This window comes from Chiloscyllium plagiosum, chromosome 3, assembly GCF_004010195.1.
Source record: "Chiloscyllium plagiosum isolate BGI_BamShark_2017 chromosome 3, ASM401019v2, whole genome shotgun sequence".
Lineage (NCBI taxonomy): Eukaryota > Metazoa > Chordata > Chondrichthyes > Orectolobiformes > Hemiscylliidae > Chiloscyllium > Chiloscyllium plagiosum.
The window spans coordinates 32,693,569-32,710,357 of NC_057712.1; the positions used below are offsets into that span (position 1 = coordinate 32,693,569).

The window sequence follows — 16,789 nt, forward strand, 5'->3', positions numbered from 1 at the left end:
TGTCCGGACTTGTCCGACCTGCCCAGTTCCTTTTCCACCTATCCACTCCACCCTCTCCTCCCTGACCTATCACCTTCATCTCCTCCCCCACTGACCTATTGTACTCTATGCTACTCTTTCCCCATCCCCACCCTCCTCTAGCTTATCTCTCCACGCTTCAGGCTCTCTGCCTTTATTCCTGATGAAAGGCTTTTGCCCGAAACGTCGATTTTGCCTGTCCTCGGATGCTGCCTGAACTGCTGTGCTCTTCCAGCACCACTGATCCAGAATGTTGCCCTCTCAAAGTTATCCGCCCGACATCATGAATCATCTGTGTTTTGTAGCCAGGTAGAAATGTTGATTAACTGTCTTCTATACCCTTGACTCTATTTATCTTGTAATTAAAAAACTTAACCTATAACCATTTATAAAACCTGATATTCCTAACATCTCCCTACGAGGATTAGAATACAACAACCTGCTGACCATCAGCACAGCTGCTTTTACCATTGTGTATAGATGTGCAAACCATGGAAGTCAATCTGGGCCTCACTGTCACCCTGGTAACCAAACCACACAGACTTGTTGTCACAGGCTTTTTGAATCAGCACATTTCAAAAGCAAATGTGCAAACTCGTGTGGTAACTGACTGTAATTTTCTCAATGTATAACATGAGAATTCAACTTACTTTCTTATCAATATGATAGGACTTTTGATTTTTTTAATCTTTTCCTCTCCCTTTCTCCCTGACATGGGAAGTCAACCTTCGAACAAATGCTTACAACTTCCTCTTCTCCGATAAGCATCTAACAATTCAGAAGTGCTTTAGCAGTCAATCACACAGTTGACACAAATGCCGTAATCATAACTGTTTGTGTTATTTGTGAATTGTACAGAAATGAATAAACAAACTTTCTCCACCTGTAATTTATAGGCAGAAGCGTCATAGAGATGTACAGCATTGAAACAAACCCTTTCGCCCAACCCGTCCATGCCAAACAGATATCCCAACCCAATCTAGTCCCACTTGCCAGCACCCACCATGCCCCTCATATATTTGTAAACCTCTGTAAGGTCACCCTTTCGCCCAACCCGTCCATGCCAAACAGATATCCCAACCCAATCTAGTCCCACTTGCCAGCACCCACCATGCCTGAAGAAGGGCTAATGCCCGAAACGTCAATTCTCCTGTTCCCTAGATGCTGCCTGACCTGCTGCGCTTTTCCAGCAACACATTTCCAACCTTCTTCGCTGTCCACTACATCTCCAATTTTGGTCACTTCCACTTTGTGGAAGTACTTGCTAATTGTGTGGTCGTAAATGTGGCTTGAGGATCAGGTTAAGCAGCCATGCAAGGAGTCACAGAATTTCTAAGGGGACAACCATACTCATTGGCAAGTGATTCCCAAAGACAATATATAAAAGTGAGATGAATTATCTGAACTTGATACGTAAGCCTTCGTTGATAGCGATTGCTGACAGGTGAGTGGTAGTGTGGTGATTTGAGTAGTGTCTGAGGCCAGTGGTGTGATTGAAAGCATATCGTTGTTAGAGTTAACTTAAGCATGAGGTCATATGCCATCTTACAGCACTGTACCCGCTCATGGCTCAACTCCTGACACTGACAACAAAGCACATGTCAGGAAGGCCTCTCAACCTGAAAGTGTGCATTTCTCCTATTTTCTACCAAATCTCCAGTGATTGCCAGTCTGCTCCAGCCACAACTCACCTTGTCTATATGACGTGCAGGTTGGATTTAAACAAAGCATGTTAGCTTTAAGTAGTGCTAGAAAGAAAAGGATTTTGTGCTCTCTGCCGATGCATGCAGCGACCACTCCAGTAAGATTGGAGTTAGTAAGCTACCTGAATGACATTAAACAGGCATAGGTTAAGTATGCATTGCTATAATAGTTATCCAACATAATTTCCAGAATCTCAGCAAAAGAAGAAATTCGAGGTGAAAGAGAGAAAACTTTTACCTATGTTTATTAAAAAAATAACTTTTTGATTTTGAGCACTACTGGCAATAAATACTGACAAGCACATGTATCTGGTATCCACCAGAATATTTATATAATAAGGGTAGTATTTCAAAATTTGTAACACGTATAACACATGCAAACAAATTTAGTTTATTTCTAATTCGTTTAAATAAAGACAGTTAGCACTTAATTTTAAAAAAAACTAAAAACAACTGGAAACTGAGGTTGATGCTACAAGAATAAAAAACATGAAGGAAATGTTAATTCCTGCCAAGAATTTTACCTAGGAATTTCAAACTGTTAATTTAGTGAAGACAGAAAAAGAAAGAAACAAATGGATCAATTAAACAGTCCCACACTCAAATAAAATGCTTAATTAATTTCAGGTATGAATCTTCAAAAATACTCACTGGCTGTCTCTGAAGTAAGTGAATCCTACAAATGGTAACTGGTTTCCAGCAAAGGCTTTTGGGATTGGAAAGGTTTCCACTTCTCCTTTATCATCCTCAATATCATCAAAGTTACTCTTATCTATGTCACTGCTCAATTCACTAGCTTGTTTCTGAAATCTGGGTGTATTGTACAAAATCTGGTGACCTTATTAATTTAAAATAGTTTAGAAAAAAAGATGAGATGACTTTTCTGTTTTAGGTAGGGGCCAGAAGAGAATTAATCCTAGGAACTCTGGCTTTGATATCCTGTTGGAGATTTGTGAAAGTAGACTGAGCTTGCTAAAGCATAACCACCCCATAACATGAGCTCTCAGACAGTACAAGAACAACTTTATTGATCTCATAAGGCTAAACAAAGTGATTGAAAATACGATTTCACATGGGTATCCTGTAAGGATGACATAAACTTGAATATTTCAAATACTCAGTCATAGAACTGTACAGCTTGGAAACAGACCCTTCCGCCCAACTTGTGCCTACCAATCACATATTCCAAAGTCATCCAATACCATTTGCCAGCATTTGGCCCATATCCCTCTAAACCTTTCCTACTCATGTACCCATCCAGATGCCTTTTAAATGTTGCAAATTGTTCCAGCCTCTACCACTTCCTCTGGCAGCTCATTCCATGCATGCACCATCCTCTGTGTGAAAATGTTATCCTTCAGGTCCATTTTAAAGCTTTCCCCTCTCACCTTAAACCTATGCCCTCTAGTTCTGGGCTCCCCCACCTCGGGAATAAGACCTTGTCTATTTACCCTATCCATGCCCCTCCTGATTTTATAAACCTCTATAAGGTCACCCCTCAGCCTCCAGAGCTCCAGGGAAAACAGCTCCCAGCCAATTCAGCCTTTCCCTATAGCGCGACCTCTCCAACCCTAGCAACATCCTTATAAATCTTTCTGAACCCTTTCAAGTTCCATTACATCCTATAGCAGGGAGACCAGAATTGAGCACTGTATTCTCAAAGTGGCATAACCAATGTGCTGTACAGCCACAACATGAACTTCCAACTCCTATACTCAATAAAGGAAAGCATACCAAATGCCTTCTTCATGATCCTGTCTACCTGCAACTCCATTTTCGACTCCAGTCTCACTGTTCAGCAACACTCTCCAGGACCTTACTATAAAGTGTATAAGTCATGCCCTGATTTGCCTTTCCAAAATGTAGTACCTCACATTTATCTAAATTAAACACCATCTGCCATTCCTCAGCCATTGGCCCATCTGATCAAGGTTTTGTTGTACTCTGAGTTAATTTTCTTTGCTGTCCGCTACACCTCCAATTTTGGTGTCATCTGCAAACTTACTAACCATACCTCCTGTGTTCACATCCAAATCATTTATTTAAATTACGAAAAGCAGTGGACCCACCACCGATCCTCGTGGCACACCACTGGTCACAGTCCTCCAGTCTGAAAAGCAATTCTCCACCACCTTCTGCCTCCTATCTTCGAGCCAGTTTTGTATTAAAATGTCTGGCTGTCCCTGTATTCCAAGTGATCTAACCTTGCTTACCAGCCCGAGGAACCTTGTCGCATACCTTACTGAAGTCCATAGAGATCATGTCCACTGCTCTGCTTTCATCAGTTTTCTTTGTTACTTCTTCAAAAAACTCAGTCAAATTAGTGAGACATGATTTCCCACACACAAAGCCATGTTGACTGTCCCGAATCAGTCCTTGCCTTTCCAAATACATCTAAATCCAGTTCCTTAAGATCCCCTCCAACAACTTGCCCACCACTGATGTCAGGCTCACTGTTCTACAGTTCCCTGTTTTTTCCTTACCAACTTTCTTAAATAGTGACGTCACGTTACCCAACCTCCAGACTTCTGGTACCTCACTTGTGGCTATTGATGATGTAAATATCTCAACAAGGGGTCCACGTGCTACATCTCGCTGTGTAACTTCATGGGTGGTAAGAACTCCATGCTTTTAACACAAAATCTGTAGAACCCATTTCCTACCTTGTTAATTTATTAGCATCACTTGGATACCTCAAGGTAGAAACTGTATGCTGCCAATGTGTTGACGTACACTCACTGCATAGAGTAAATTGTCCATTTACAGTCTGATTGGTCATCTCCAGAGCTAGTTTGACTGATAGCAATGTCCAATTTCAGGACTTTTGGCAGTTGCCATTATGTAAGTGACAGAGGAAGAGGACATAAGAGTGGAGATGACAAAAGCTACCATATCTCTGTTAATGGGAGAATACCTTGGTTCCTTTAGCTCCAATGACATTTAAAAACATTTGCCTATTTCAATGAGGTAGCACAGTGGCTCAGTGGTTTGCATTGCTGCCTCACAGCACCAGGGACCCGGCTTTGATTCCACCCTCGGACGACTGTCTATGTAAATTTTGCACATTTTCCCATTTTTGCAAAAGTTTCCTCCAAGTGCTTCAGTTTCCTCCCATTGTCCAAAGATGCACAGGTTAGGTGGATTGGTCATGCTACATTGCCCATAGAATACAGGGGTATGCAGGCTAAGTGGATTAGCCATGGAAAATATGGGGTTACAGAGATAGGGTTGGGGTGTGGGTCTGGTTGGGATGGTCTTTGGAGGGCCAGTATGGATTTGATGGGCCAAATGGCCTGCTTCCACAGGGATTCTAAATGTGGTAGTCACTGGAGAGACCCCAGCTGCATACTAAAAATTGCAAAAATATCATTCATTCAGCGAAGCCTAATTTCCAATAAGGGTCTTTACCACTGGCATGAGGTTCCATATAGGTATTTGTACTGGGGCTAATGCCTGTTTAGGTGGCCTCCCGGGTACCTGAAAATGTTTCTATTTCTGTGTGGCTTTCTCAGGGATTGTGAAGCTACCCAAAGGCAGTATCATTCAATTCCTGGAGTGTTCTATTAGGATCAGTACTTCTTTGATTGATCATCAATGATGTCATATGAGTGTCACAGCCCAAGAACCAGTCATCCTCAGAAGCTGCTACTCTACTGCACCTGTGTGTTTGTTCTCTCAGGAAACAATTAGGGAATGCAAGCATCCAACACATTGTCTCAGAGAGCTGTTGGAGCTTAATGCCTCAAGCCAAAGAGACTAGTTGTGGGGTTGGAGTGCCAAAGTGATGAAATGAGTTACATTTTCATGGCTAAGTGTTAATGGTAAAATGTGATACTGTAAAGAAGCTTGGGAAGAGATTTAAAGTCAAGGGAAAGATAAAGTTCACCATCTTTCCTGTGTAAATCCAAGAAGTGTAAAGACAAGTCATAAACACCTCGCTGCAAGCCCCATGATAATTCCTTTAAATAGCACTAATGGATGATAGTCTCTCATGCAGATAAATGCATATTCAACCATAACATCTAACAGGGAAAACAAAACGATACAGATCAGGAGCCACTGAAGATGCTGTTTAACCTCACAATCTGCACACTTCCATCTCAGGCACATCAGATTGATGTCAGCACCTTTCAGATACGATCTGGCAGAAAGTGGTTGTGCAGATCCTGTCTGAGTTCTCAGTTTCCCATTGCACTCAATAGTCAAATTTCATCGCTTGAATACCTTCAATACATGAAATACCACAACTACTATTGGAAATTAAACCACCTTCTAACTGTTCCCTGTATGAACTTTTCATTCTCAAAATAATTAACTCTCACTCCATTCATAATTCATTGCTATCTGCTTAACTGATAATCTGACTAGTACTGTTAATTCATCTTGGGTTCAGTTCCCATCACCACCAGAGGTTACCATGAATGATTCTCCTTCTCAACCTTTCTCCTTGCCTGGGGTATAGTGGCCCTCAGGTTAACTCACTAATGGTCATCTCTCTCCAACGCGAGAGAGCAGCCCCATGGTGTGGTAAGATAATAGTGACACAACAAATGTCTCAGTTTTTTAAATTAAAAATCACACAACACCAGGTTATAGTCCAACAAGTTTATTTGGAAGTACAAACTTTCAGAGCACTGCTCCTTCATCAAGTAGCTAGTGGGGCAAGGTCATAGGACACAGAATTTATAACCAAAAGATCATAGTGTCATACAACTTATGTGATGTCTTGAACAAACCTAGATCACTGTTAAGTCTTTAATCACTTAGAATGGGGATGCAGGTTTCAATTGATTGTGCGCTTTTTGAATACAATAGAATGTATCTGCAAATAGAAATCTGCAAATGCAAATTCACCTCATACACGTATATATGTGTGTGTGTGAGAGAGAGAGAGAGACAGAGAGAGTGTGTGTGTGTGTGAGTGTGTAAGAGTGCGTGTGTATGTGTGCTTGTGTGTGTGTGAGTGTATAGTGTAGTGGGGTCACCTGTAGTGTGACATGAACCCAAGATCCCAGTTGAGGCCATCCCCATGGGTAACAATCTTGGCTATCAGCCTCTGCTTGATGACTCTGCGTTGTTGCATATCTTGAAGTTCGCCTTGGAGGATGGTCACCTGAAGATCCAAGGCCGGATGTCCATGAGCACTGAAAAATTAACATTTAAAGTCTAGTGACCTTCTTCAGAACTGCTAAGTTAGGATCTGAGAGCACTGAGGAAGACAGATTCTAATAGGCAAGGGAGGTAGAGAAATTAACGCAACCAATGTCACGTGAGCAGTTCTCAGTGAGTAAATCGAGTTCAGGTAAAAGGTCAAAAGGAGGGCTCCAGGTGAAGGGAGAAGGTTTGAGGTGGGTGAAGAGGCCTGTTGGACAGGGAAGGGGTGGCACAGTGTCTCAGTGGTTAGCACTGCTGCCTCACACCACCAGGGACCCAGGTTCGATTCCAGCCTTGGGCAACTGTCTGTGTGGAGTTTACACGTTTTCCCCGTTTCTGTATGGGTTTTCTCCGGGTGCTCCAGTTTCCTCCCACAGTCCAAAGATGTACCTGTTAGGTGGATTGGCCATGCTAAATTGTCCATAGTGTCCAGGGATGAGCAGGCTAGGCACATTGGACATGGGGGATGCAGGGATGGGAGGATGGATCTGGAGGGACACTTTTCAGATGGTGGGTTTGGACTCGATGGGCCAAATGGTCTCCTCCATACTGTAGGCATTCTAAATAAGGACGGACGCAGAGACGATGGAAGAAGAGTTCAATGTCACATTGTGCACGAAATCGTTGAGACTGGGCGCAAAGGAATAAAACTAAGACCTTTGCTGAGTACAGAATATTCTGTTTCAGTGAGGGGAAGACCAGAAGGGATAGTAAATATTCGACAAGAGGTGGGATTATGAGAAGGGGTGGAGACAGAGGGAAGAGGAGGGGAAGAATGTTCCAGAGGGGCGTAAATATCTCTGAATTGTTACAGCCTTTGTTCCTTAAAGCCTGAAAGAGAGAGAACATTTCTTGTTAGAACAATGAACGGGTTCAAGAATGAAATAGACTGTAGGTGGCAGAGTAGCTCTGAGATAGCATGAGGAAGGGCTGCTGGAGAGAGACATCAAGAGTTTGCTTATGGTGAAGCATTCCACTGAGTGTGGATCTCAGGATGCAGCCAGAACAGCTGTCTGAGGAACGGTGTACATCACAGAGATACCTGTTATCCTGGGTGGATTCAAATCACAAAGAATGAACCTTCAACTTAAAAAGACATAGGGTGAGTCTAAGCTGGAGGCAGTCACCGGGGAATGAAATGTAGCTATGGAAGCAAGTGCTGGCAAATACCCTGTCAAACACCAAGAGCAAAAACAAAGTTAAAAATCACACAACACCAAGTTATTATCCAACATGTTTATTTGGACGTACATTGCTTCTTCATCAGGTAGTTGGTGGGACAGGACCATAGGACACAGAATTTATAGTAAAAGATCAAAGTGTCGTACAACTGAAGCGATATATTGAACAGACCTAGATTAAGTCTTAAATCACTTCGAACGGGATTGCAGGTTTCGATTCATTCATATGTAAATCCGAAAACTTCTTTCAAGTCAAAATCCTGAGATAACTTAAAGTTTTATGGAAAAAACGTGACATCTAAGCTCAGACAATGCATTAAGGGCATGAGGTTAGATTCTATCAATATCCCAACCTTGAATCAGACTGGTTCTATTTCCAAAGTCAGAATTGATATAAAAAAATCACATAGACTGACTGCCTACAGATTGTGTGCTTTTTGAACAAAACAGAATGTATCTGCAAATGCAACTCTACAAATGCAAATTCACCCCATAGACCTATATGTATGTGTGCATGCGTGTGTGTGTGCATGTGGGGAAGTGAGAGAGAGAGTGTGTGTATGTGTGCACGAGTGTGATGGAGTATATACCTGTGAGAGAATGCACGCGCATGTGTGTGAGAGAGAGAGAGAGCATATATATGAGAGAAGGTCTATGTGAGTGTGATCTTGTGTAAGGATGTGTGTATATGTGTACTTGTGTGTGAGAGTGGGGTCACCTGTGGTGTGACATGAACCCAAGGTCCCAGTTGAGGCCATCCCCATGGCTACCGAACTTGGCTATCAGCCTCTGCTCGGCAACTCTGCATTGTTGCTTATCCCAAAGTCTGCCTTGGAGGACGGTCACCCAATGTTCAGAGGCCAAATGCCCTCGACCACAAAAACGCAAGTAATGATGGTGAACCAGAAAAATGATTAAAATGGAAATGCTGTCAGAGAGAGGAGCAGGATTTCTACAAGATGGCTGTAACTGGAAGAGAGAGGTGGCAATGACTTTCACACTAAATTGAAACAAATATCTGTGGATGCTGAAAAACTGAAACAAACAGTAAATCTTTTTCAGGACTCACAATGGTAGCTCTGCTTTCTCTCCACAGATGCTGCCAGACCTACTGAGTTTCTCCAGTAATTTCTGTTCTTGATGTGTCAAGTTTAGTTCAGTTCTTCCTGGAAGGTCTTGGAGGGGGTGTATTTGCTATTTTTGTCCGGGAATTTTCAGAAATTATAATAATCATTCCTTGGGTGGATTCATTCAGATGTCTATGACCGTGGACTCCGTAGATCGTAACGATAGAGTCATTAGCCGAGTAGGGAATCACATCGATTTGCAAATCTCTATTTAATTGTGTATCATGAATCATAATTATTTCCCCGTTGATTACCTAAAACACTCTTTCCAAAAAGTAACAGTGGCTCTCTGTCCTAATGAACAAAAGGCATTGTGTTACCTTTTTATTCATCCTGATTCTAGGCCAGCTTTCCAGCAGTATTAGTTTCCAGCTCAACTGCATGATAATGGAGGTGCTCCAAGAAGGTGATACCTCAAATAGCTCAAAGACATCTGTCAGGTCTGCTGTGGGGAAAATGAATACAGAATATCAAGCTATTTCCCAGAGTTCGATGCGCTGTGCTAAAATCGAACTTGGTCACTGATGAGAGAAACTGAAGAATCCTCTTGGTTTGCATAAAGGTTGGAGATGAAGGTAAAATCACTGTTTGGATAATGATAACCATAACTTTGGTTAATTTTTCCTTTCATTTTATTTCTTTTAAGTTAGCTGAGGATTTCCAATCACTTCAGTATGTGAGTAAATATACCCAATTGATTGAAACATATTAACAAGAGAACCAGAATGAAAATTGCTGGCCGATTCCAACCATGATCGAAGTCCAGTGTGCCTAATGTTCTTGTATGGTTTCGACCCAGGCATAGCAGATATAAATGTGCAATTTATATGTAAATTCCAAAATCGTATAACATAGATGTCTGCAGTGCACTAGTGAGAATTTTACTCTTTCAAGTGCAAATGGTATAAACTGAGACATGCAATTTTATAAATGAAGAAAATATGGCTACATAAGGAAATTCTTACATAATCTAGCTGAAGCCAGGTCTTTGGCCAACTGAGAGATGTGTTGACATTTAATCCTGAGCCATTTTTCCACAGTTTTTGGCGGTGGTGGTTTGCCATTACCTTCATTCATATATTACTTTCTGGAGACAAGTTTGAATTAACAACTAATGGGAAGATGAGGCTCCATGACTATCTCCAATGCTCAACAATGGTAGCGGCCAACACTTTACTGTATAATACATCAGTGAACTATTGAGCCAAAAGTGCTGAGTGTGGTAACCTTATCCTGAAGGAAAATGGGAGAAAAGAGAAAGGAGTCCTGGCCTTATTGAAATCAACAGGACTCATGGGAAAATTGTTCACTGGTTGGAGTTATACAGGGCACAAAGTAAAATGGCAATAGAGCATAGAACATAGAACATTACAGCCCAGTACACGCCTTTCAGCCCACGATGTTGTACTGACCTATGGAACCAATCTGAAGCCAGTCTAACCTACACTATTTCATTTTCATCCATATGTTTATCGAATAACCATTTAAATGCCCTTAAAGTTGGCATGTCTACAACTGATGCAGGCAGGGCATTCCACGCCCTTGCTACTCTCTGAGTAAAGAAACTACTTCTGGCATCTGTTCTATATCTATCACCCCTCAATTTAAAGCTATATCCCCTCATGCTAGCCATCACCATCCAAAAAAAAAGGCTCTCATTGCCCACCCTACCAAATCCTCTGATCACCTTATATGTCTCTATTAAGATACCTCTCAACTTTCTTCTCTCTAACGAAAACAGCTTCTAGTCCCTCAGCCTTTCCTCATAAGACCTTCCGTCCATACCAGACAACATCCTAGTAAATCTCCTCTGCACCCTTTCCACATCCTTCTTATAATGTGGCGACCAGAACTGTACACAATACTCCAAGTGTGGCTGCACCAGAGTTTTGTACAACTGCAACATGGTTTTTGCAGGCCAACTATCATCTCAGCCACATGGCTTTGCTGTAGGATTTCTTCAGGGTAGTTTACTAATCCAAGGTTCATCAGTTGTTTCCTCAATGACCTCCCTCCAGCATATGTTTGGATGACATTTGATGATGATTGCAACAGGATTCAATTCCATTCGTAATTATTCAGAATGTCAAACTGTGCATGCCCCACGGCTCCAGACCTGGACATTATCCAGATTTTGCTGTTAAATTCTAAATGCATATGTGCCAAGCAATAACCTTGTCTAACAATGCAGTTAATGTCACTACCAGCATGAAATCCTGCACCATCAATAGCCTGGGATGTCACCATGAACTAGAAAGTTAACCATGTCAGCCACATAAGCACTGTGGATACAAAAGCAATAAATTCTGAGGTTGGCGCTTTTGATCTACATGATACATGTCAGAAACTTGATATTGTTCAGGACTAAACAGTATAATTGTTCCCATTCGCCATCTTAAATATTCACTGCCTTCATCACTGACTGACACTAACAGCAGTGTGCACCACCTACAAGAGGCACTGCAGCAATTCACCAAGCCTCCATAACTAACACTTTATAAACCTACTTCCTCCAACACCAAGAAAAGGAAAGGTAACAGATGCATGAGAACACCATTATCTGCAAGTTGCCTTCGAAGTCACATTCCATTCTGACTTGGAACTATATTGGCCTTCCTTTTCTGTCACTGAATCAAAATGCTGCTGCTCCTAAATGGAAGACATTGCGGGAGTACCACACCCACACGGACTGCAGCAGATTGGTTCCATAGGTCAGCACAACATCGACGCCCGAAGGGACTGTACTGCGCTGTCTATGTTCTATTACCATTTTACTTTGTGCGAGGTATAACTCCAACCAGTGAACAATTTTCCCATGAGTCCTGTTGATTTCAATAATCCTATAACATACATGTCTGCAGTGCACTAATGAGAATTTTACTCTTTCAAGTGCAAATGGTATAAACTAATACATACAATTTTATAAATGAAGAAAGTATGGCTACAGAGGGAAATTCTTTCATACTCAAGCTGAAGCTAGATCTTTGGCTGATTGGTAGATGTGTTGACTTTTAATCCTGAGCTATTTTTCCACAATTTTCTTCCTCTTTTCCTTCAAGATAAGGTTACCACACTCTGCACTTCTGGCTCAATAGTTCACTGATGTATTATGCAGTTAAATGCTGGCCACTAGCATTGTTGAACATTGGAGATAGTCATGGAGCCTTATCTTCCCAGTAGTTGTTAATTCAAACTTGTCTCCAGAAACATCTTCACAAGTTAGGAATGGCCTTGCCAACAAAACCTGATTCTATGATTGAACAAAGAAATTAATAATTCCAGTGGCCCAGTCGTATTCCAGTATGAAAAGAATGACCAAGTTCCAGTTTCACTTCTCATGTAAGTTTTGTTGATGATTCACAGGATCCGGAAGGTTATGCTGAGGAGAAGACTAATGTTGTCATTTCAACATTGAGGGAATGCTGCAGAGATGCTACCTTTTGAATAAATTATTCATCTCCGGCCAATTCACTCTCTCAGGATTACCTTTAAAAAAAGTTCCTGGGCACTATCCGAAGAAGAGCAGGTTATTTACCTTATAACCTGGCCAATACTCATCAATCAACTCATGTCACACAACAAATGATGTGATCATTGTCACGTCACTGTCTGTGGGAATTTGCTGTGCACAAAATTGGTTCTGGTGATTTCCTGCAATGTAACATGGACAATATTTTAAAGTACTTTATTGATTGTAACAAGCTTTAGAACATTCTGTGGTGGCATCCTTCTCACCTCACCCTATAATATATCTCCCACACCTGCCTCCCAAGCCACTCCTTGGGTGGGAAGAATTCAATTTATTATTCGTAACTAACTGCTCAGCAACGATTTCGATTTCATTTCATGCATAATTCAGATGCACTGGGATTGCAAAGTGTTGCTTAATATTGCTTGCACAACCACAGTCTTATGTATTTCTCTTATTCAAAACACACCATAGAGGAGTCACTTATATTGAGAGAAGTTGGTAATTAAGGCTACCAATGTCAGAGGGAAATCTGCTGATTGTAGGGCAACTATGTCTAACAGTCCAAGGTCACAAAATATTTTATAATGGTAGGATCAGTCAAATTGTTCCCAGCATAACAATGATCATTGCCACGACAGCATCCAAGAAGCCAAACTTGGTTATGTAGTGCCCAGCCTGTATATAGTCCAGGCAAATTTAACCAGTACTTCAAGGTGTAATCTGACAAGGACTTTGACACTTTTAGCAGATTATCTGCTATATATACTCTTCCAATTCATTCAGCATATTTCACATCCTATTTGCTTTTCAAACAAGGCACATCATTTTATAACCAACATTTTTGATAATATTGCAAATGTCAACATCTCACTGGACTAAAAATGTATTTTAGTCCAAGTAAGTGGAGCTTACAGCCAACAGCAGAATATTTTATGTTCTAATTTAAATATTTTACAGGCATTTTAAAGGCATTGGCGAGGGAGAAGAAGCTATATTTGTTCTTAGAAATTACTGACTCACTCTGACCCCTCCTCCACATTGGGCAGATTGTCATAAATTAAAATTGATGGGAACAGCAGGGTAGCTAAAAATAAAGTTAGATTTGGGGAGCGTATCAGTATACTAACTCACAGGCATTAAACCTGCCACATATGTTCTTATTTAACATCATTGCCAATTCAGGTATCTTGCAGAATTTGATATGGGGGCAAATTGACACGATGCTTTCAAAACGCAACTCCAGCAGTGAAACTCAACCCTGTTATATTTCCATGCACCCAATGGCATCAGACTGCCACATAGACATTTTTACACAGTGAAAGCACCTAGTATTTTATTCCAGCTCATACCTGGAGCTACCAAGCTTAACCGAGAATATTCTGAAAAGTTAACTCCAATAATAAAGAATACAGAAGTTATTTCTGTTCAAAAACATGAAGGAGCAAACAGTCAACACATGTTGGTGGATAAAAAGAAAAACAGCAATATCATCTGGAGGGTGAAGAGTGCATATAGAATGGTCATGGCATGTACTAGGCAGTACCCCAGGAATAAGTGTGTTACAAAGAGGCCAGCTTGAGGAGTGATGCTCCTGGAAGCTTAACAAACTGATTGAGGCTACAGTGGTCTACATGGTTCAGGAAGAGGAACACGGACAGCCATACTGTCTGTGATGTTAAGGGTCACCACTGTCCTCAATTTTTGCCACAGGGACCTTGCAAATGTGCAGAAGAGAGTTTGAAGATCCATAGCAATATACTTTAAAATTGTAAACAACATAAGCAAGGTTTTCAGGGTGTGAAGAAGCCATGACTGGATTAGTGCCAAATCATTGCTATTTTTGATAGATATTAATAATGCAGATAAACGCACTGAAAGCAAATCGATTTATCTTGACCTCTGCCAGCACATTCAGATATTTATCAACAAATCAGTATTTGAAAAATTCATTACAAGTTCTCCTGATCAGATTATTGATGGAGATTCTCTACATCCACTTCTTGGAGTGTGAAAGGTGTAAGTTTTACATTGCTATAATAATAATCTCCTGCCAACCCAACCAATAGCCCTTTAACAACGCACTCATTCAATTAGCAGAACTGGTCCTTACCCTCAACAACTTCTCCCAATTCCTTCAGACCAAAAGGGTAACCATGGGCACCTGCACAGCCCAGCTATGCCTGCCTCTTCATCAGATACATGGAACAGTTCATCTTCCACAGTTACACTGGCACCATTCCCCACCTTTTCCTCCACTACATTGATGACTGTACCGGCGTCACCTCATGCTCCCACAGGGATGTTGAAAAGTTCATCAACTTCACTAGCATCTTCCAACCTGATCTCAAATTCACCTAGACCATCTCGGCCACCTCTGTCCCCTTCCTGGACCTCTCCGGCAACCGGCTCAACACGGGCATCTACATCAAACCCACCGACTCCCACAACTACCTGGACTACACGTCTTCCCAAACCCCTCCTGTAGAAACACTATCCCTTACTCCCAATTCCTCTGCCTCCTCTGCAACTGCTCCCAAGAGGAGCAATTCCACTCCAGGACATCCCAGATGGTCTCCTATTTCAAGGACTGCAATTTCCCTTCCCATGTGATCAACAATGCCTTCCAGCATACCTCCTTCGCTTTCCATCCCTCTGCCTTTGAACACCAACCCTTCAACCGCAACAATGATAAAACCCCCTTCGTCCTCACCTTCCACCCCACCAACCTTCGGATACATCATATCATCCTCCACCACATCCACAATCTACAAACGGACCCCACCACCAGAGATATATTCCCCTCCCCACTCCATCTGCATTCCTCAAGCACTATTCTCTTCACAACTCCACATTAGGTCAACACCCCCCACCAACCCACACTCCACTCCTGGCACCTACCCTTGCCACTGTAGGAGGTGTAAAACCTGCACCCACACCTCCCCCCCACCTCCATCCTCGTCCCCAAAAGATCCTTCCACATCGGGCTGAGATTTTCCTGCACATCCAAACACATCTACTATATCCATTGATCTTGCTGTGGTCTCCTCCAAATTGGGGAGATAGGACGCCAACTTGCAGAACATTTCAGGGAACACCTCTGAGACACATGCAACAAACAACCCCACTGCTCTGTGACCGACTACTTTAACTCCCCCTCCCACTCTGCCAAAGACATGCAAGTCATGGACCTCCTCCACAGTCAAATCCAAGGCACCTGATGCCTGGAGAAAGAATACCTCATCTTCCACCTTGGGACCCTCCAACCACATAGCATCAACACCAAATTCGCCAGTTTCCTTGTCTCCCCCAACTCCCCCCATCTCATCCCATATCCAACTTTCCAACTCGGCACCATCCTCTTGAGCTGTCCTGCCTGTCCATCTTCCTTCCCACCTATCTGCTCCACCCTCCCCTCTGACCTATCACCATCACCCCATCACCTACATCTGCCTATTGCCTTCCCAGCCACCTGAACCCTACCCCCACTGCCACCCTCCTATTTATCTCTCAGTCCCCTTCACCCCCTCCCCCCACATTCCTGATGAAGGGCTTATGCCTGAAATGCTGACTCTCTTGCTCCTCGATTGCTACCTGACTTGCTGTGCTTTTCCAGCACCACACTTACAGACTCTGATCTCCAGTATCTGCAGTCCTCACTTTCTCTCATTACTATATTAACTCAAAGACTAGTTGTTAGTCATACCATATCAGTGGACATCCCAGTTCATGGAAAATATATCAAATGGCCGAAGTTTGTCTTTTATTTTGTCCGAGTAAAGGAATTGTCAGAGGATATCGAGAGTTTTCAGTCTTCAGACAACCAGAATTTTCTTCTGCTGTGAACCTGGATGACAATCACTCAGACGTTATTGACATGCAGGCAGCCTATTGTGAGTGGGTACGAAGGGAAGTGCTTGAGTAGAGTCATAGAGATGTACAGCATGGAAACAGACCCTTCGGTCCAACCCGTCCATGCCGACCAGATATCCCAACCCAATCTAGGCCCACCTGCCAGCACCCGGCCCAAATCCCTCCAAACCCTTCCTATTCATATATCCATCCAAATGCCTCTTAGATGTTGCAATTGTACCAGCCTCCACCACTTCCTCCGGCAGCTCATTCCATACACGTACC

General features: G+C 42.3%; 1 protein-coding gene across 1 annotated transcript in view; it reads left to right on the forward strand.

The window, feature by feature from the left end:
- Positions 1-16,789, forward strand: part of bmp5 (bone morphogenetic protein 5) — a 177,968-nt gene that overhangs the window by 4,061 nt on the left and 157,118 nt on the right. The window lies entirely within an intron of this gene.